The 19,164-nt window shown below is 34.3% G+C and overlaps 1 non-coding gene across 1 annotated transcript; it reads left to right on the top strand.

Annotated features, from left to right (window-relative positions):
* The first annotated feature begins 330 nt into the window (after positions 1 to 330).
* LOC114914261 (small nucleolar RNA R71) lies at positions 331 to 437 on the top strand. Its single transcript, XR_003801047.1, has one exon. It is a non-coding gene; the product is annotated as a small nucleolar RNA R71 (small nucleolar RNA).
* Positions 438 to 19,164: the final 18,727 nt, after the last annotated feature.

The following is a 19,164-nucleotide window of genomic DNA, read 5'->3' as shown; positions in this document are numbered from 1 at the left end:
GAACAAATATCTATCACAGGTGTGGGTGGGGTGCTGGTGGGCATTACTTGCAATATTCAGTTCATCATTTGAGATAATTCATCCATTCAACTGTAGATGTCCATTGAACTACCAATTTTATAAATTCTATCCTGTTTAGGTCCAGACATGGAAGGATCTCTTCAGGCAGCAAACATGTGGTACAATGAATTTTCACTTAGAATTTCAAATAGCTGTCAGGCTCCATGCTCATTTTTTAACATGAAGATTCCACCACAGGATGCATTAACCATTTATCGGTGCTTCTCTGACAAGCCATCATTAAGGTACTGGACCAGTTGTCATTCGGGTACAACATGATGGGAGTATTTTCTAATTAGTTCCTTTAATCTCTCCCAAGTCTCATGAAATATCTCCACATCTAACTAGGAAAAACTAGTTATGGCCTTTTTGATTTGATTAGTTTTTTCAATTGAAAAATATTTTTTAAAAAATTTCTCTACAGTTGATCTCATGTTGAAATTGTGATTGTATCTAAGGAGTTCAGCCAATATTTGACATTGTCCTTCAATGAGAAAGAAAATAATTTTAGTCCAAGAGTATCATCAGAGAACTTTTGAATTCTAACTGTTGAATATATTTTCAAAAATTTATTTAGATATCTGTACAGATCCTCATTAGCAAGTCCATAAAATGATGGGAGCATTTGGATGACACTTGACTTGATTTTATATTGAACCGTCTCAACTAGAGGTGCCTGAATGCAAGGAGAGTAGGTATATGTGGAAGGAGTAAAGTACTCCTTCAATTGTCTACGTGGGTCAATTTTCTTTTTTCGGTCCATGTTTTTGGGCCTGTTGGCTCTAAAGGTTCTTTCAATTTTAGGATCTAAAGATTGAATCTTAGGTTGCAATGAGCAACGTCTGAGTATAAACCCTACAATTTATACCTTAGAGCAAACACAGATAATTTTAGTTTTTTTATAAGATTTTTTTGGATTTTTAGGTATAAATAAAAGAAAAGGATAAATAAATTCTAAAGATGAGAGCCTATTGAGTCCTAAATCTAAAAAGTAGATGCGAAGAATTTAAGTTATGTTAGATGTTTTCAGTTAGCAATTAAGTGGATCAATCAATTCTAGCTATGGGTTGTCTTAGTTCTAGACAGCTCCTAACTATTTCAAGTATACCATCAAGTACTCCAAGTATGAATCTAACCAACCAACTGGCCAAATAAGTATAAGGTTGGTGGACGTAACTCCCGTTGTTTTCTTAAACACCAACTGGATTAGTCAGATAAACTAATAGAACTAATTAAATAACCACTTTCTTTCAGGATGTAGTTTTTGAACCAATTTTTTAAATAGCAACTGATCAACTAGGCCCGACTAGGTTCAACTTTTGGGGTCGCTTATCCTATTAAGAGAGTCCTTAAGGGTAGCATCTAATTAATTTTAATTTAGGTTTAGGTTAATGCAAATGCAGGATTATGGTTTGTGAGCCAAAGGAGGGTGATGAAATTTTTATCTTATATTGATTAGGGTTTTGCTCTTAAGATGTTTTATGAAATTATGCGATACAAAAAAAAAAAGATATCCAAATTTGATGATTAATCAAGATTAGATTAATTTATTTCTCTTTGTAGATTTTGTGATTAAGTATCTAATTTTCTAAATAGATTATGAGGTGTCAGTGTAAAAATTTGGTTGCTTTTGCAAGAATTTAAGTTTGACTAAGTAAACTAAGCAAGTTAGAAAGTACTAAAAATAGACTAAACTAAGAACAAAAAGTAGAAAGCAAATAAAGTAATTTTTTTTTGATTTTTTTTTTTTTAATTTGAAGAAACCATATCAATGATCTCGGACAACGGTGCTAAAATTTGATCACTGTCGTAGGCATCAAAAATAAATCACTAGCTTAAAACTCTATAGATAGCAGTGAGTTAGGTTCATATCCATGAAGATTGTGGGCTGAGTTATGTTCGAGTACTTTAGATTAAAAAGAAGAATATAAATTGATTGGTTAACTAAAATAATTCTATCAAAAACAAGTAAAGTATGTGCTAATGAAAAAGTAAAATAAGAACAAGAGAGAGTTATCTAAAGATTTTGCCTAATTACTTGGCAGATAATTAATACACTCCTACTATGTAATTAATCCATATGCCACCTATCAAGATATAACCTATCTAATGAGAGCATGGCCCGTACCCATTGGATCATAGCCTGTCCCTCTGAAGTATAGGCTAGTCAAAATGAGATGTATACAAGGTAAAAGGAATCATACTTAAAGATAATCTATCCTAGGAGTACGAACTGTATCCGTAGATTACAGCTCATTCCAAGAGTATAGATTATTCTAAATATGATTTTAAATGAAGGACATATAAAAAAATATAGAATTCAAATCAAGTCTTTATTTCATAGAAAAGAGAAGTCCAAAAGATAAATCAAGAAAAACACTGCCTGTTACAAGCACTTTAGGGATTTTTCGAGACAAAAAAAATTAACTGACTATAGAACTTTCACTCGCTAATATCCTGAAGCTGAGGAGACTCCTAGATAGTAGTTGGAAGATAGTTGGAAGTGGCAGAAAAATTGGTGATAGTGCCAGAGAGATAGGACTGTGGTTCTAGGGTTTTTAGGTGGAAGAAAGGGAGAGATGAGAGGCTATAGCGTGGGGGCTGATTAGAGGTTGTTTGGAAGAGGATGGTGGCATGGAGAAGGGTTAGGAGCAGGGTCTAGGCATGAAAAAGAGGGCTTGAGGTGTGGAGAAGGGTGGTGGCTATCTAATTTTTTTCTCTCCCCCCCTTAGAGTGAAGATTGAGTCCTATTTATAAGCTTCTTAGGCACCTTAGGGTTTCTTTTCTTCCTTCTTTGCATATGCCACCCAAATAGCAATTAGAAGACTCCTTGTGCCACCCCCCTGAAGTCTTGGATGTCCTTCCTTCTTCAGCCCTCCTGGGTCCACAAATCCTTGCAAAATAGGTAAGTTGAAGTCGCCCAAATAGAGGTCTCCCAAGTGCCTTGGGTTCTTCCATTTGTACCATCCACTGCTTGCTCTTTTTGCCCATGTATTTGAATTCAAATTAAACTCTTGTTGGCTTCCTTGATTCCTTTCCAGATTAGCTTCATGTGCCTAATGATGGTTGCCTGATTTGATCTATGTGCCAAGAGAAGCTGGGCTGAATTTGGGTGTGTCAGCTGCTGCCTATTGTGCACAATATTATTACCATATTAGATTGTTGACACATCTTCATCTAGAATCTGATTTTATTTTAATAAATTGCATCCCTTAGCTACTTCTCTCAAAAATCTTTTGGTACTAGTTTGCTCAATTTGGAGTTCTGTAGCCTACCTTTTAGGGTCCTCACGCTAAGATGGTCAAGATCTAGGGTGGGCTGATGAAGGAGAGAGATTGCCCGCCTATTTTGGATTCTGTACCTTGCTTTTCTTCTCTATGCTGATGGCACTAACAAGGAGGAGGTGTGGGGTCCATTGATTACTTGATTGGGCTTTTCTACTTTCAGATGGAGTCTGATTTTGATGAAAGCCCCTGATGCCTTCAGATAGCTTCCTAGCTCAATTGGGCTTAATCGCTTTAAATTGATTTAACTCTTAAAATATGATTACACCCAATTAAGTGTGATTTAACTCAATTACCTACAAATAGCATGACACAAATCATAATTAAGATCAATTAATCAATTATTAAACTAATTAATATGCCAATTTATTAGATTGATCAGGAGACTGTCATAACGGTCAAGATCAACTAGTAGAATCAAATACTTGGCCATATGGTCTAGTATATATCGTCTGAAAAAATTGGAGGACTAAGAATTATTGATATTAAAATCATGAATCAAGTTTTTCTAACTAAATGGTGGTGGAAATATTACTCAGAATATGAAAAACAATGAAAAAACTTGGTGGACTCAATTTATTATTTAACCAAGCTCCCCTCTAAACCATCTTCTCACTCCCTCCTTACCGCCTCTCCAATATGGAAAGAAGTCCTCAAAGTTTTCAAAATATTCAAATAGAATACAACTTTTATTATCAAAGAAAGAAGACAAACTTTATTCTAGAATGATTGGTGGGCTCATGGAAGATCATCTAGCAAAACGTTTTCCTCCCTGTTCGCCTTGGCAACCAATGGGGAAATAAGTGTGGCTTATTTTCTCTCTAAAGCCGTATGTTCACCAACTTTAGATCTCTACTAACTTCTATGGCCACCTCCAAACTTCAAGTGGTAACATCTCTACTCAACAATATAAGGCTCACAATAGGGAATGACATAAAATGGTGGAGATGGACACCATCTAGTACCTTCTTAGTTCATCACCATTACTTCTTCCTAAAGAATGGAGGAATAATGTCATCGATCGAACACATTATTTGAAAATTGTCACTATCAAAAAAGATGAAAACCTTCATTTGATTGTGCTTCCATAATAAAATTCTCACTGCTGAAATATTGCAAAAGAAAGAAGTCAAGGTGTCAAATGTTTGCCAACTGTATTGCCATCAAAGTGAAACTACGGATCATCTATTCATGTGATGTAGCTACTCTACGCAGCTATGGAGCCTACAATCCAAAGACAGCAGGCATAATCAGCTTTCCACAACTTACAAAGATCTTTGTAGCCCTTGGCGATCGTTGAACAAAGAAAAAGAAGAAAGTAAAGCTTGGGACTATTTGTTAGCTATCTACTATTGGTGTCTTTAGATAGAACATAATAAGCATTTTTTTCATTTGAGGCTAGATTCAGCACCGAGGTAGAAAAAATCATGGTTTAGCTCTTCAATAAATGGATGATGATGGATGACAACATTGGGTGGGAAAGACTCGGTAGGTCCTTGAAAATTTTATTTCCAACTTGAGACAAGGCCTATGCTTACTTGCAGCTAAAGTTTCCATGGGAATATACAACCATGACTTTTCAAGACTTCAAAAGCTAAATGCTAATCCTAAAATATAGTGATGAGATGGTTTCATGAACTCTTTTAAAAATCACGTAACCCCCCAATGAGATGACGATGCTTTCGTACACACAATTTCATATGACCCACTATCTAACTCACTTACTGTAACTATTTCTTAATTTAATACTAGATGACGGGAACATCTTACTCCCCTCATTTCTTCTCCAAAAAAAAATGTTCTTTGGATATTCTAGACTTGATGATCATGTCATCTACATGGATCTCAATCTCCTTGTACATCATATCATGAAAAAGCAAGGTCGTAGCTCTCTAATAAGTGGTTCCAGCATTTTTCAACCCAAAAGCAAGAATCTAAAGCAAAAGACACCCTAGGAAGTAGTAAATAGAGCCTTCTCTATATCTTTCTTTGCCATTCCAATCCAATTATAGTTGGAAAATCCATCTAGGAAAGACTATCTCATGATCGGCTATATGATCAATGAGAATGTCTATTATAGAGAGGGGAAAATCTATCTTTGGGGTTAACTTTATTCACATCTTTGTAGTCTATATGCATTCTGACAATTCCATTCTTTTGGGTATGAAGATTATATTGGTTAGCCACTTAGGATAATTAGTGACTTTTAAAAATCCAATGTATACTACTTATTCACCCTTAATTATTTCTACTAGATAATTTTGGATCCCATTTTTCTCAATTTTTGTTTACTTAGCCTGGCTCCAGGCTTGATTGGTAAATGATGGACCACCATGTTTGGGTCTAATCCTAGCACATCTGCAAACAAGCAAGCAAAGGTGTCAATGTTGGCTTGCAAACTCTAATCAGGTTTTGTTGCATTTTAGAAGAGAGTGAGGTTCTGATCTAAGTCATCTTCGAGTCATCACGATCCTATGGTTTATAATTTCTAAGGCTTCTAAGAGTTTAATTTTGGGTCCTCATGCTCATCTACTTCTTTTAATATGCTTGAAGTACAACTCAAGATAGAAGTTGCATGGTTCAAGCTCGAGACTAGATTCTTTATCCTAAAAATGACGTACACAAAAAAAAAGATTTTTTTTAAAAGATTTTTAAATTTTATGGTTTTGTTAAGAAGAACACAAATCAAAGGGGCAAAAAATATTTTTAAAATTTTTATTTTTCAATATTTTCAGGATTTCTATGAAAATCAGAAATTAATTCAACTTTTCTCGGAGAAGAACATCGATTAGGAGGCACCTTCAAAATCTTAGACCACCAAAGTAGTTCCTCAAAAGCAATAATCATATCTCAAGTTTGTTATCTAGTGGAGCTATAACATGACCATTATTTTGTTACGGTGGTTATCATACAACACAACTGGTTTACATCATTTCATATTTCAAATATTCATAAAAATAAATTATTTTAATTTTTCTAATCAAAATAATAGTTTTTTATTTAGACATTAGCTAGAATCATCTCCTTTATTAACCTTGCAATAATTTGGATAAATAACCTTGTTGTTATTCATTACTAGTCATCATAAATATTATTATTTCATAATCCTATTTTATATCAAGTAAATATTGTTATAACCATCATGGCAATTAATAACAGTTTTGGTTGGATTTTGTTATTAAAAGACAATCATGTTATTTCATAAATAAAGAGCCCCAACTACATTTGTGGACAAAACATATATTATGTATAATAGAAAGCAATAAATAGAAATATGACAATTTCTAGTTTTGATGGGTTAAAGGGTCAAAGACAATCTTTTCCCATGTAAAAAATATAAACAACCTGAAAAAATGGCCAAATTTGCAAATTGGACATTTTTTTGAAATTGTATAATTTTTTCAAATTAAAGTGTGTTTATCTCTAGTTAAAAAATGTATTTGAATTTTCATAGACTTAGGCCTATTTGGTATCTCTTTTATTTCTTATTTTTATATTTAAAAATAAAATTAACTGAGGTAGAAGAAGTGTTTGATATTATTTTTTATTTTTGTTATTTTCTATTTTCAAATGTTATTTTCATGGAGCATTTGTTGCCCCATCCTCTGTACCATCATGGCAATAGTTCTACTCTTCATAGAGTCACTTTATATTCAAGGGTCAATGACATGTCAAAAAAAAAAAATAGCCCACATGTCAAACATTGATATTAGCCTCATTTCCATCCCATCTAACATGAAAACAATGAGCCCCATGCATCAAATAAGCCAATACCTGTCTCTTGTATCATCTGGTGAGGCTTTTACTCTTGCAATGGATCCAGACTAAACATTAAAAGCAGTGATCCAGTTTGGGTTGGGTAGCTATAGTCATCAAAAACCCAAATTCTCAAATCATCTTGTTTGTTGATGCCTAACTCAACATGAAAATCTTTTAACTGATAAAATACCTATATTTGGCCAAAGGAACATCCAAAGTAACATAACTTCTAATTTTATCCCTCAATCCAAAATTTCAAAATCAATAAAAACAAATAATATCAATTTCAGATTTTAGAAAATTTCTTTAATCTAATATTAGTTAAAATTTATTTGAAATTCAAGTAAGACCACTGCCTTCACCTTTGACTTTTATGGTTGCCATAATCATTCTCTTTGAGGAGTTTGTGTATAGAATAGGGATTATTTTTGCCTCTCATAATTAATGCTGTTGGAGGGTCATGGAGCTACCATCACACAACTATAGAATAAGAGTTGTGGGCAAGATATGGAATGGAGAAGAGAAAAGTATATACTTATTTAAAAAAATGAAGCTCACTAATGCAGTATCAGATGGAGTAGCAATAAGGTTAATATTGATGCCCAATGCATGAATCCCTTTTTTAACATCTTATTAGTACTTGTGAGCTAAGTAACTTCACAAAGAAGGGCATCAACTGATAAAGTATAGAGGATGTAGATGATAATACACCATGAAAGAAGCCACTTTTATAAGATTTGGCATTTTCATTTATTTCTTACATAATTTTTTTAAGTTTGATCCAAATATTTTTATTTTAGTTTACATTATATCCTTAGGATTTTTTAAGTATTTATAATTTTAATAGTAAATCAAAAGATGCTACAAAAATGTGATTAGAATGATAAAACTTTATCCTAAATACTTTGATTTTAGGATTTATTTTATGAATTATTTATTTATAATAAATTAAAAAAGAGAAAAATATGTAAACATTTAATGATGATGCCATTTAGAGGAGCAATATCTTTTATGGTATATTTTTGCTTGCATCCTTTGTATCATTAGGTAGCTCCTATAATATTACTCAATATGCTTACAGTAATAATGTATCAAAAAATATATTGAATATGATCCATATTGGCCTTATTTCCATCCCATCTAATACGATAACAACAAACCCTGAGTATCAATATACTGATATCCATCTTATTACCATCTCATTAGTTGCTTGCAACTTTTCTTATCTTTGTGCTATCTATATTGTTAATAGTGACAGCACACCTACCTTTAATTGTGTTCGTGAGAATTGGTAGCAACCTTTAGATCACTTATGACCTCCTCGACAAGGACAATCATGGTGACACTGGTGAAGTCTAACCCAAAACGACAATCCCAACTAAATTTTAGAAAATTTTTATAAATTTTGAATTAGAGCATTTTTCTAAAATCTAAGATCAAATGTTCTTTGTTTTTATTGGCTTTTAGAATTTAAGATGAAGTGAGGAAAAAAAATAGAGGTTGTGATATTTTGGATTCTTTATCGATCGAATATCCATTTTTTTCATTCATAGTATTTGACCTTGCTGGATTTAAGCATAAGCAAAAGAGAGAAAAAAAATTATTATGGCTATTATGTGTTTGAACTGAATCGCTCGTTTCAACGTTTTAATCTTATATTATTTCTATTGATGCGGGTATCCTCCGATGGCCTAGTTTGGTTGATCATGTGGATAGCCATGGGTGGCTATCTTCTTCCTATATTTTGGGGTAGCAATAAGATGGGTATTGATTTATTTAACATCCAAAGCTCAATGATATTATAATAGATGGGATGAAGTGGGGTCGATATTGATATCCAACAATGGCTCATTTTTCTCAATATCTTGTTAACATCCATATATTGAGTAACTTTATGAAGAGTAAAACAATATGCAAAGGATGCAAGTCAAAAAAATGTATGGTAAAAGATGTCACTTCCATAAAAATTATATTTTTGTTAAATATCTATATATTTTTTCTTAAAAATGATAATATTGAATCTTGATACCTTTTTAATGAGATTTTTTGCCCGTTAAATTTTCTACACAAAAATATCCATAGATTTTTTGAAATATCATCAACTAATTTATTTATTTAATTATTCTATTTTTTTATCCACCATTTTTAATGTATGTGTGGATATACATGATTATTAAAGATTTTATACTTTGGATGATTTAACTAAGGTCTTAATTTTAGAAAGACATGATAGGAATTAACTCAGCACTAATTTCCTTTTTCTAGTAATTATGTCTCACTTCCATCTCTTGGTTTCGAAACAATTTTCCTTCTCTTTCCTCATCAAAGTTTTTAGAGCTAAGATATATTAAAACATAAAATATCTTATTTATCTCAATCTTATTTCTTTCTTAAAGTGTACCAAAAAGAGTCCTTTCTTCTATAGAGTGTAGCATAATTTAATCTTTATGAGAGAAATTAGATTAAAATCAATATAAAAATATTTAAAATTTTTAATAAAATATTGAACCCTAATTGTTGACCCAAGAATTGATTTGATGATGTCATGATGCTTAAGTACTTTTGGTATTAATAAATGCTTTAGATTGTATGGATAAAGACTCTCTAAGCTAACAGGTTGCTCATTTTGATAAAGTCTAACCTAGAAATATTGTTCATTAAGTAAAGCTACTCAAAAAATTGACTTTGATAAAGAAAATAATCAGTTTGGTATACTTTAGCATGGATAATGTTACATCAGAGATATGTTGTCTCAGGCCGACTCCAATAGTTTTTAGAGTCAACCCTAAACCAAAGCCACCCCAAAATATTGACGAATTGACCCTACTTCATATCAAGTCGACTCTAATTAATATCCTCTCGAGTTAATCCTACTATTTTAAGAGCCAACCTGATTGAGGACTCAGAATACCAGACAAAGAGCTATGGTTTGGAGAATAAGAATTTGACTCACGTCCAAAGGATCTTGAGTCGATCCTATTGCATCTTAAGCTAACTTCAAAAGTTTTATGAGTCAACCCCAAACATGAGTTGACCCCAGATGTCCAAGAGCCAATCCTATTAATATTTTAAAGCAGAAAGATAGAGAGCAACAAAATTTAAATTCTTCAGCTAGAGCCGACTCCAGAGATTTCAAAAGCCGGCCCCAGCAAGAAGTCGAGTTGACCCCATTAGAAGTTGAGCCAATCTTGAAGATTAAGAGATGACTCTACTGAGTTTTGACAGAAATAAATAGCTAGTTTGTCAGCCTTTTTTCAATGGATTTAAACGGCTAGTTTGAGCTCTCTAATGGTTATTTCAAGATTTATAGCCATCTATGGACTTATTTAAGCATGGAATTTAGTTTTAAAAAATGAGAGAAGAAAAGAGAATTAACTTTTGAGATTTTACATGAAAAATTTTGAGAAATTTTTTATGAAAGGAAGAGCACTAAAAGAGAGTATCCAATAGCTTTCATAATTAAGAGATAAGAGTTTCAATATATTGATTGAGCACACCTACTATAGAGGATCTTCTTTAAGTTTACTCTCAAATTTTTATTGAAGCATTGAAGGAGGAGTTCTTCATATTTGAGCTACAACTTCAACTATCTCCAAAAGTTTTAAGAGTTTCATTTATTATGCTTTGAATTTATTATCTTTTGTACTTTGGTGATTGTAACAAGTTTCTTGGGATAAGAAACTTGAGGTATAAAGCTTATCCAAGCCCACAATTAGATGCTTATATTAAACTAAGTCTGAAGAATTAGTTTGGAAGAAGGTTTTAGTTGGTGAATCTGAAAAAATCAACTGGATTAGGATTGCAGTCTGAAAAATAATTTGACTATAATCTTCTAGAGATTATAGCAGAATTTCTAAATGGATAAGCTTGGAGAGTGGATGTAGGTAGAAGGATTGATATTGAACCACCATAAATTTATGATGTTTGTACTTGTGTGTTGATTATCTTCATTTTTGCTTTAGCCATTCTGCACATATCTTTATTTGTGCTCCATTCTTTGATTTTCTTGAGATATTGGCTACTCACACTTTAGCATAATTTTTTAAAAATTTGTTAAAAATTTAATCATGCTTTCTACTTTGATTTATTTGCTACACGCACATATCCGTTATTTTTTCAGTTAGCAAAAATTTTTAAAATTTTATAAAATTTTAAGAACCTAATTCACCTCTCTCTTGGATTCCTACCTTTAGCTAGGCAACAAGTGATATTAAAGCAGATGCTCAATACTTTGATTTAACCATCAAGAGCTAAAGCTCGTGGCAATCCTAATTAGTACATAAATTAGTGAAGGACAATCTATCAACAGTTCATCTCTTTTTAATGGAAAAATTATTCTTATTGAAAAGTATGAATGAAAAATTTTCATACAAGCATAAGACTATGACATATGAAATATTACAGTTAATGATCCTCACACACTCTTGACTTTGATTGATAGCATATCTTCTTCTAAACCTGAAAAGGATTGAGATGATACTGATTAAGGATTGGCTCATTTAAATGCTAGAGTTATGAATATTTTATATTGTATATTAGATGCTAATGAATTTATCATATTCTACTTGTGGATCTGCTAAAGAGATCTGAGATCGAATTGAAGTTACCCATGAGATATCAATCAAGTCAAAGAATCCAAAATTAATATGCTTGTTCATAAATATAAGCTTTTTAATATAGAACATCAAGAGACTATAACTGAAATATTTATATGATTTATTGATATTATTAATGGCTTAAAAAATATTGGTAAAGACTATACTAATAGTGATCTTGTATGCAACATTCTTAGATTTCTTTCAAAAAATTGAAAAGCTAAGGTGTCAGTAATTCAAAAAATAAAAGATCTCAATAAGCTATTCTTAAAAGAGCTGATTGGCCCTCTCATGACTCATGAGCTGAGCATGCACCAAAATATTGAGGAAGAAGCTAAAAAAGAAAAGAATGATAGCTCAAAAATAAGTGGCCAATGAAGAGGATTCTGATGTTGAGTCGGAGAAATTTGATAATCAAAATGATTTGGCCTTGATCAACGAAAAATTCAAAAGATTTATGAGGAGAAAAAATTCAATTTCAAGAAGAAAAACTTATCTAAAGGGGAAGTAAACAAAGAGAAAGATAAGAGATATAGCCCCTATATTACGAATGCAAAAAGCTGGGACACTTTAAGACCGATTGTCCTCTATTTATAAAGGATCTCAAAAAGTACAAGAAGAAAGCCATAATAGCAACTTGGAGTGATCATAATGAATCAACCTTCAGGAAGAAAATAAAAAAGAAGTTACAAATCTCTACTTTACAGCATATGAGAATGTGGTATGCTTGAAACTCCTCAAGATTTTACTCTTGAAGAACTTCAAAATACTTTTTACAAGCTAATCGATGATTCCAAGTTTCTTAGTTTGAAAAATAAAGCATTAAAGAAACAAAATAGATTTCGATGAATAAAAATTGAATTTCAAAATGGAAAGAATTTTTTTTTTTAAAAAAGAAACCTTTATCAGATGAAAATATCTTTCTTAAAAAGAAAGTTGAAAAACTAAAGCTAATTATTTAAAAGATTATTTTAAGTTCTGAAAAACTAAATATGCTTTTAGACAATCAAAGGGTAGTTTATGACCAAGCTGGATTGGATTTTAATTGTATGAAAAAAAATTTAAAAATATATTTTTAAACTAACTTCAAAAGTGCATTCTATTACTTTTTTTAAATGCAATAAAATCGGTCATAAAACTCTTAATTGCTCTTTAAAGAAAATTAGAGATTTGTTAAGCAAATTTGGGTTTCAAAAAAAAATCAAACCTTCTAAACCTAAAGGATCCAAAATGACTTGGTTATCAAAATTAAGAAAATGATCATGTGTTGAAAGTGTGCTTGGCAGCTCGAGCTACAAAATATAGATGATACTTAGATAGTAAATATTCAAGGCACATGATAGAGAATGAATCTCAATTCAACCAAAAAGCTAAAGATAGAGGTGTAGTAACTTTTGAAGATAATAGAAAAGAAAAAATCATTGATCTTGATAACATTCAAATTTCTCCATCTATATATATTGAAAATATATGCTTATTAAAGATTTGAAATATAATTTACTGAGCATTAATCAATTATATGATAAAGATTTTAACATATACTTTGAATCATCATATTGCATTATAACTTACTCTATTGACAATGGTGCTAAGTTCATAGACAGTAGACATGAAAATATTTACTTAGTTGATCTTAATGATTTATCTAAGAAAAATATGAAGTGTCTTATAGTTATAAATGCCAAAGTCAATGAATCTAATTGGATTCGATGTCATAGAATAGCTCATGCAAGCATGGATTTGATTACAAAATTAGTTAGAAAGAATTTGGTTAATTGCTTGCCAAAAATCAACTTTGAAAAGAACAAAGTGTGTGATACATGTCAATTTGGAAAGCAAATTAGATCTTCTTTCAATGTCAAAAATATTATTTCAAATACTAGGCCTTTAGAATTATTGCATATAGATTTATTTGGACTCACTAGGATTGCAAGCTTAAGAGATAAAAAGTATGATTTTATAATTATTGATGACTTTTCAAGATTTACTTGAGTTTTGTTCCTTGCTCATAAAGATGAAACTTTTGATGCATTTTCAAAACTATTTAAAAAATTATAAATAAAAAATATTTGAATATTTTGAAAATAAAAAATGATTATAGTATTAAATTTGAAAATCATAATTTTAATAAATTTTATTTTACAAATGATATTGATCATAATTTTTCAGTCTATCGAACACCACAGCAAAATAGTATTGTAAAAAGAAAGAATATTGCCTTAGAAGAGATGGCACGAATCATGCTATGTGAAAGTAATCTATTTAAATATTTTTGGATGAAAGCTATTAGCACATCATGCTATGTACTAAACCGTATATTAGTTATACCAATTTTAAAGAAAACTCCATATGAACTTTGGAAAGAAAAAATCAAACATTACATATTTCATAGGTCGATGATCAATCCATCAAGGCCATCATGCGGATCTATTGAGGATCGAGGAAAGTCTCTCTGATGTAGAGCCGCTTCGAGATGTATCAGAGGTTCTATCTGTTAGTGCTGGAATCCGAGCTAAGGCAGCTGAACAACTCACCGAGCTAGGGCTGGATGTATCTACCCTCGAGCGACCCCCTTAGATGCAGTGGGAACCACAACCAAGGTGCTGCGATCGAGGCTTTGTCCAAAGCCATCATCGAGGGCATGGATGTGGTGATCGCAGTATCTTGAGCTATTTGTATGGGAACTGGAGGTCAGCCTATAAGGGTGACTCCAACGATCATAGTAGATCCAATCAAAGTTAGGGAGGTCGAGAAAGAAATGGCCATCGCAGTAGTTGGGACTGTGGGAGAGGTTATGGGATCTTCCTTACATGCAGTCAAGGCATCATCTTCACTTCCACTGGCTGGGCCTTCCTTGTTGCTCCTCCTGAGTAAGCTCCTCATCCTTTAGCTCCCAAATGGATGATCCAAGAGGACAAAACTGGGATCTTTGAGTATAATCAAGCTTGGAAGATAATCAAGGGATTGATACCTCCCTGAGATGAAGAGTATCTCCTTGGCATGACCAATGAAGAGGTGCTCTTGAGCTCATATCATAGTGCCCTTATGGTAAATTTTTTCTTTCTCACTTGATGCTTGCTCTTACGCCCTTCATTGATTGATCGGCCAACTTTGTAGGCGGGTTTCAGCATTCAAGCATTGGGCGCTCAACTAGTAATATTATGTGATCATGCAAGAGCAACTGAGGAAAGAGTATCTTATGCCAACTATCAAAAATGATCGCCAAGCATGATTGAGCCTTGCAGAGCTGGGGTGGAGCACCATCGAGAAAGCCTGAGAGAACCTCTAGAGGCAACTGATAGCATCTTTGCCATAAACAAGAGTTGAAGAACATTCTGGAAGCTTCTCAATGGGAAGTTGCCAAGTTGAGGAAGAGAATTTTCAATCATCTGGAGCTTCTCATCTCACTTCTTACAAATGAAAAACTTAGATCGATATGGATGAGAAAGATGATCACCTTCTGAGGGCTGTCCGTAAAGAGGCTGACCTCCAATGTGAGATTGTGAACCTCAAAGAAGAGCTTCAGGCAGTGAGGGGCAAAATTCTATTGCTCGAGTTGATAAAGTCCACACCCTTCATCAAGTCATAGAGGCAAAGGTTGAGCTGGTCAGGATCGAGAGGAAGATCGACCACCTAGGAGTAGAGATGGTCGGCCTTCTAGAGAACTCTCAGACTTGACCTAGCTTGGTAGGCTCTGGAGATGAGGCTCATCGCTAAACCAGTGCTGACCTTGCTATCATCGAGAGGAGGCCTTCGAGAGCAGGGACCAAAGCTACCTCAGCTTCCATGGTTGCTACAGTGGGCAGGTTCCTTGGACTAGAGAAGTTAGAGGAGTTGCAGTATTCGTTCAGGCAAGGCTTTGAGTGCTGCCAGATGATCCTTTGTGGCCATCTCTCAATACTGGAGTCTACTCTAGACTTCCTTATCCAACAACTAGTTTCCTTTGAGGAAGCAGCAAAGGCTCGAGAGGACAGGAAAAAGAGGATTCAAGATCTGGCTACTTCTCTTATGCCCTTAGAGATTGTACTTTTTTCTTTTAGAAATAAAAGAACCTAGCCTTTTCTCCTTTTTGCATTTCTTTGCGTGAGCTTTTATTTCAATCTTTCGATAGCATAAGATGAATGACTCTTCAGCACCTGCCTTGTACCGATTTGGAATTCATACCAAAGCAATCTGCCCCTAATCGTGTAGGACATCATACCCTATATTAACACCAACCATTGGTCTTGCCTCCTACGAATTCAATGTTGGCATTGTCTGGCAATCTCTGAAAGTATTTATTGCTTTGCTAATCAATATAGCTTTCTCTTGAAAGAATATGTGATCTTTAATACTGTAGTCCCTAAAATAGCATTTCACTGAAAGGGGCATTTGGGCACCTTTTCTGGAAGGCGTGGTTGGGGTTGTCACATCTAGCACATGACCTGAGCGATAAAGAGGTGCTTCCCCACCTGAATTTTCTATAAATTGAAGGGGCCATCACTTATGATCAAGCCCACTTTCCCCTGCTGCCATAACTGTGAAAATGTCAGAGAAGATATTGTTGCTATAGTCTTCCATCAAGAGCATAATGGTCATCAGTGTTTGTTGCACCATGGAGGATTTCTCTTAAAGGTAAAAGTAATATGGATATTATTTATTTGAACCTATTTCATATCCAAATCAATTTGAATATAGATAAAAATTTGAGGATCCAACTAATATTCATATCCATCAAAGAAAAATGGATATGGACATGGATAGACAACCATTCGATTCATATTCGAATTTACATATAATCTTATAAAATTTTATATAGTACTTATTAATTTTTTTTAAAAATATACAATAATATAAATATATTATTAGCTTGATTTATTATTTATTTAGTAATATCTTTGATTCTATAGTCATAAAGTTTAATTATCTAAGTTATATCTGTAATTATATACATACTTTCAGTATCCGAATTATATTTATATCCATTTAAAATAGATATGAATTTTTGCATCTGAATAATATCCATATTTATATTTGTAATCATCACACAAAACAAATATGGATATGAATATACTGGTATCTGATCCGTGTCCAATCCAATTTCAACTCTAATTTCTCTTCTATGCTCGAACTAGCTGCCAGATGCCTGAAAGGGGTGCACTTGTAGATTTCTAGCTTGGTATAGGAGGTATTAGAAATCATCGCTGCTGTAGAGGATGTGGAACTACGGCCTTTGTTAATCTAGATGGTTACTGGAGATTGACCACCTCACGACACTTGTTGTTAAAATTTTATCGCCCCGATGCGAACTATATAGAGAGTGTAGTAGCATTCCTAACTAAACTGCATTAGCTGTTGGTTCAAACGAGGAGCGAGCAACATTTTAAGGGGCCTTCTTAGCATCGAGCTCTCTGAGAAGGTCTTGGACCTTTTCGTGGGGCTGCCATTCCCCCTTGAGCAAGCTTCCTAGTCCTCCGAAGAGAAATATTAGGAAGATGGATAGGTCCTAAAGAAAAGCCGACCTAATAGAATCATGCCATCCTCAATATCCTTTAGTGTGGTCTAGTGACCGCCAAGGGAGTCTTCTTTGGATAAAGCTTCCTTCCATGCAAGGCGGGGTCACCCCTCAGCATCCTCTCTTATACTTTGAGTCCATATGTACTATAACTTGGCCATTGAGCCAAACTTTGTACTATATAACTATTAATAAAGAAAGATTTTGCTTTGATCCTTCTTTGTGTTTTGCTGTAGGTGTCTTGAATGATTGTGCTGAGATCTGGGGCTTTGCTTCTCTCAAATCCTAGATCTGTAACTTTGGGGATGGTCATCCGAGACCTTGCCTCCCAGTATCGACGAGAGGCAGCAAAGGTGCTATTCCTACACCCCTCGGAGTTGCAGACTCAAAGGAAGGTGCCTTCCCGAGGCTCGATTATCCAAAGCTTGATAGTTCTTGACTAAACTCCATCTTGCTTCAAGGCTTGATGGGTACTCATCTTAGAGCTAAAGTATGTCAAGGCCTCTGGGATCTACAGAAGATAGGCATGGTGACTAGGTCTGGGGCATAACTCATCCAGAGCTTTTCAGTAAGTACGATAGTTTAGCTTTGGGCGCATAGCTCATCCAAATTTTCTCAGAGTTTTGGATCTACATGAGCTTACTTTAGCCTTGAGGCTCGAAGCTTTTCACCATCAGAGGCATATGAGGCAGCCGAGGCTTTGCGGGCATGGTGACCTGGCATGAGATGTAGCAAGCATTCTCAGGACTTTCTGATAGGTATGGCTACTTGACCCGAGGCACGTAGCTCATCTAGGACTTTCTCAGAGTTTTCAAACTACGTAAGCCTACTCTAGCCCCGAGGCTTGGAGTCTTCCATCATTGGAGGCATACCAGACAACTGAAGCTTTGCGAGCATGGCAACCAGGCCTAGGGCATGGTAGCTCATCCTAGACTTTCAAGTAGGTATGGCGGCCTAGCCTGAGGTGCGTAGCTCACCTAGGGCTTCTTTGGAGTTTCTATCCTGCATGGGCTTACTCTACCCCGAAGGCTTGGAGTCTTCTACTATCGAAGGAGTACCAAACAGTCAATGCTTGCGAGCATGGCAATTCGACCTAGGGCATGGTAGCTCATTCAAAACTTTTTGGCAAATGTGATAGCATGGCCTTGGGCGTGCAGCTCATTCAGATTTTCTCAATCCAGCCCTTCGACCTCATTTAGATGAAAAATGACTTCTTGCATGCTCTGCCCTTCTGGGTCGGCTTAGCTTAAGACTTTGCATCTCTGAACAGCATCACTCGACAACATTTCTTTTGCAGAAAGAAAAGATTGGAGTTTTATTATAGGATTAGTTTTACATGATGCACCTTACTAACAAGAAGGCTGAAGATTGACAAAATTTTAGGTGCGAGGGAAGGGCATCCTATCCAACTGCTCCAGATGATAGGTTTTGAAGTGTATTATGTTAGCAATACAGTAAGATGCTTCCCAGTTGGGTGAAAGCTTCCTCATTCTATTGGCTAACTGACTTCAACCCTTCTGAGCACTAGGTGTTCAGGTCGAAAGTGCTTCTCCTCCACCTTAGAGTTCTAGTAGCATGCAACACACTACTAGTATGCTGCCATCTGAATCCATGCCTTCCCTCTGACTTTCTTAAGAAGATATAGGTTCGTTTACAGGTCATCTGAATTCTTTTAAGCATTGAAGGACTCCATCCAGTATGAGGGTAGATCTATCTCTAAAGAATGATTGCTTCAGTTCTGAAGATGAGATTGAATAGTGTCTTGCTCGTTGAAAGCCAGTGTGTGGTACGATAGGCCTAAAGAATACTATGTAGCTCATCTATCTAGAGTCCTTTGGCCTCGTCCATCTATATCTTCAAGCCCTAAAGAATAGTCCAATTGCTCACCTTGGCTTCTCTATTTTCTTGGAGATATCCGACTGAGGTGCAATGGTGGTCAATGTGGAGCTCTTGATAGAACTCTCTGGAGGTG

The sequence above is a fragment of the Elaeis guineensis genome, chromosome 5 (assembly GCF_000442705.2).
Source record: "Elaeis guineensis isolate ETL-2024a chromosome 5, EG11, whole genome shotgun sequence".
Classification (NCBI taxonomy): Eukaryota; Viridiplantae; Streptophyta; class Magnoliopsida; order Arecales; family Arecaceae; genus Elaeis; species Elaeis guineensis.
Note: the sequence above shows the minus strand (reverse complement) of the source record. Positions and strands in the feature narration are given on the sequence as shown.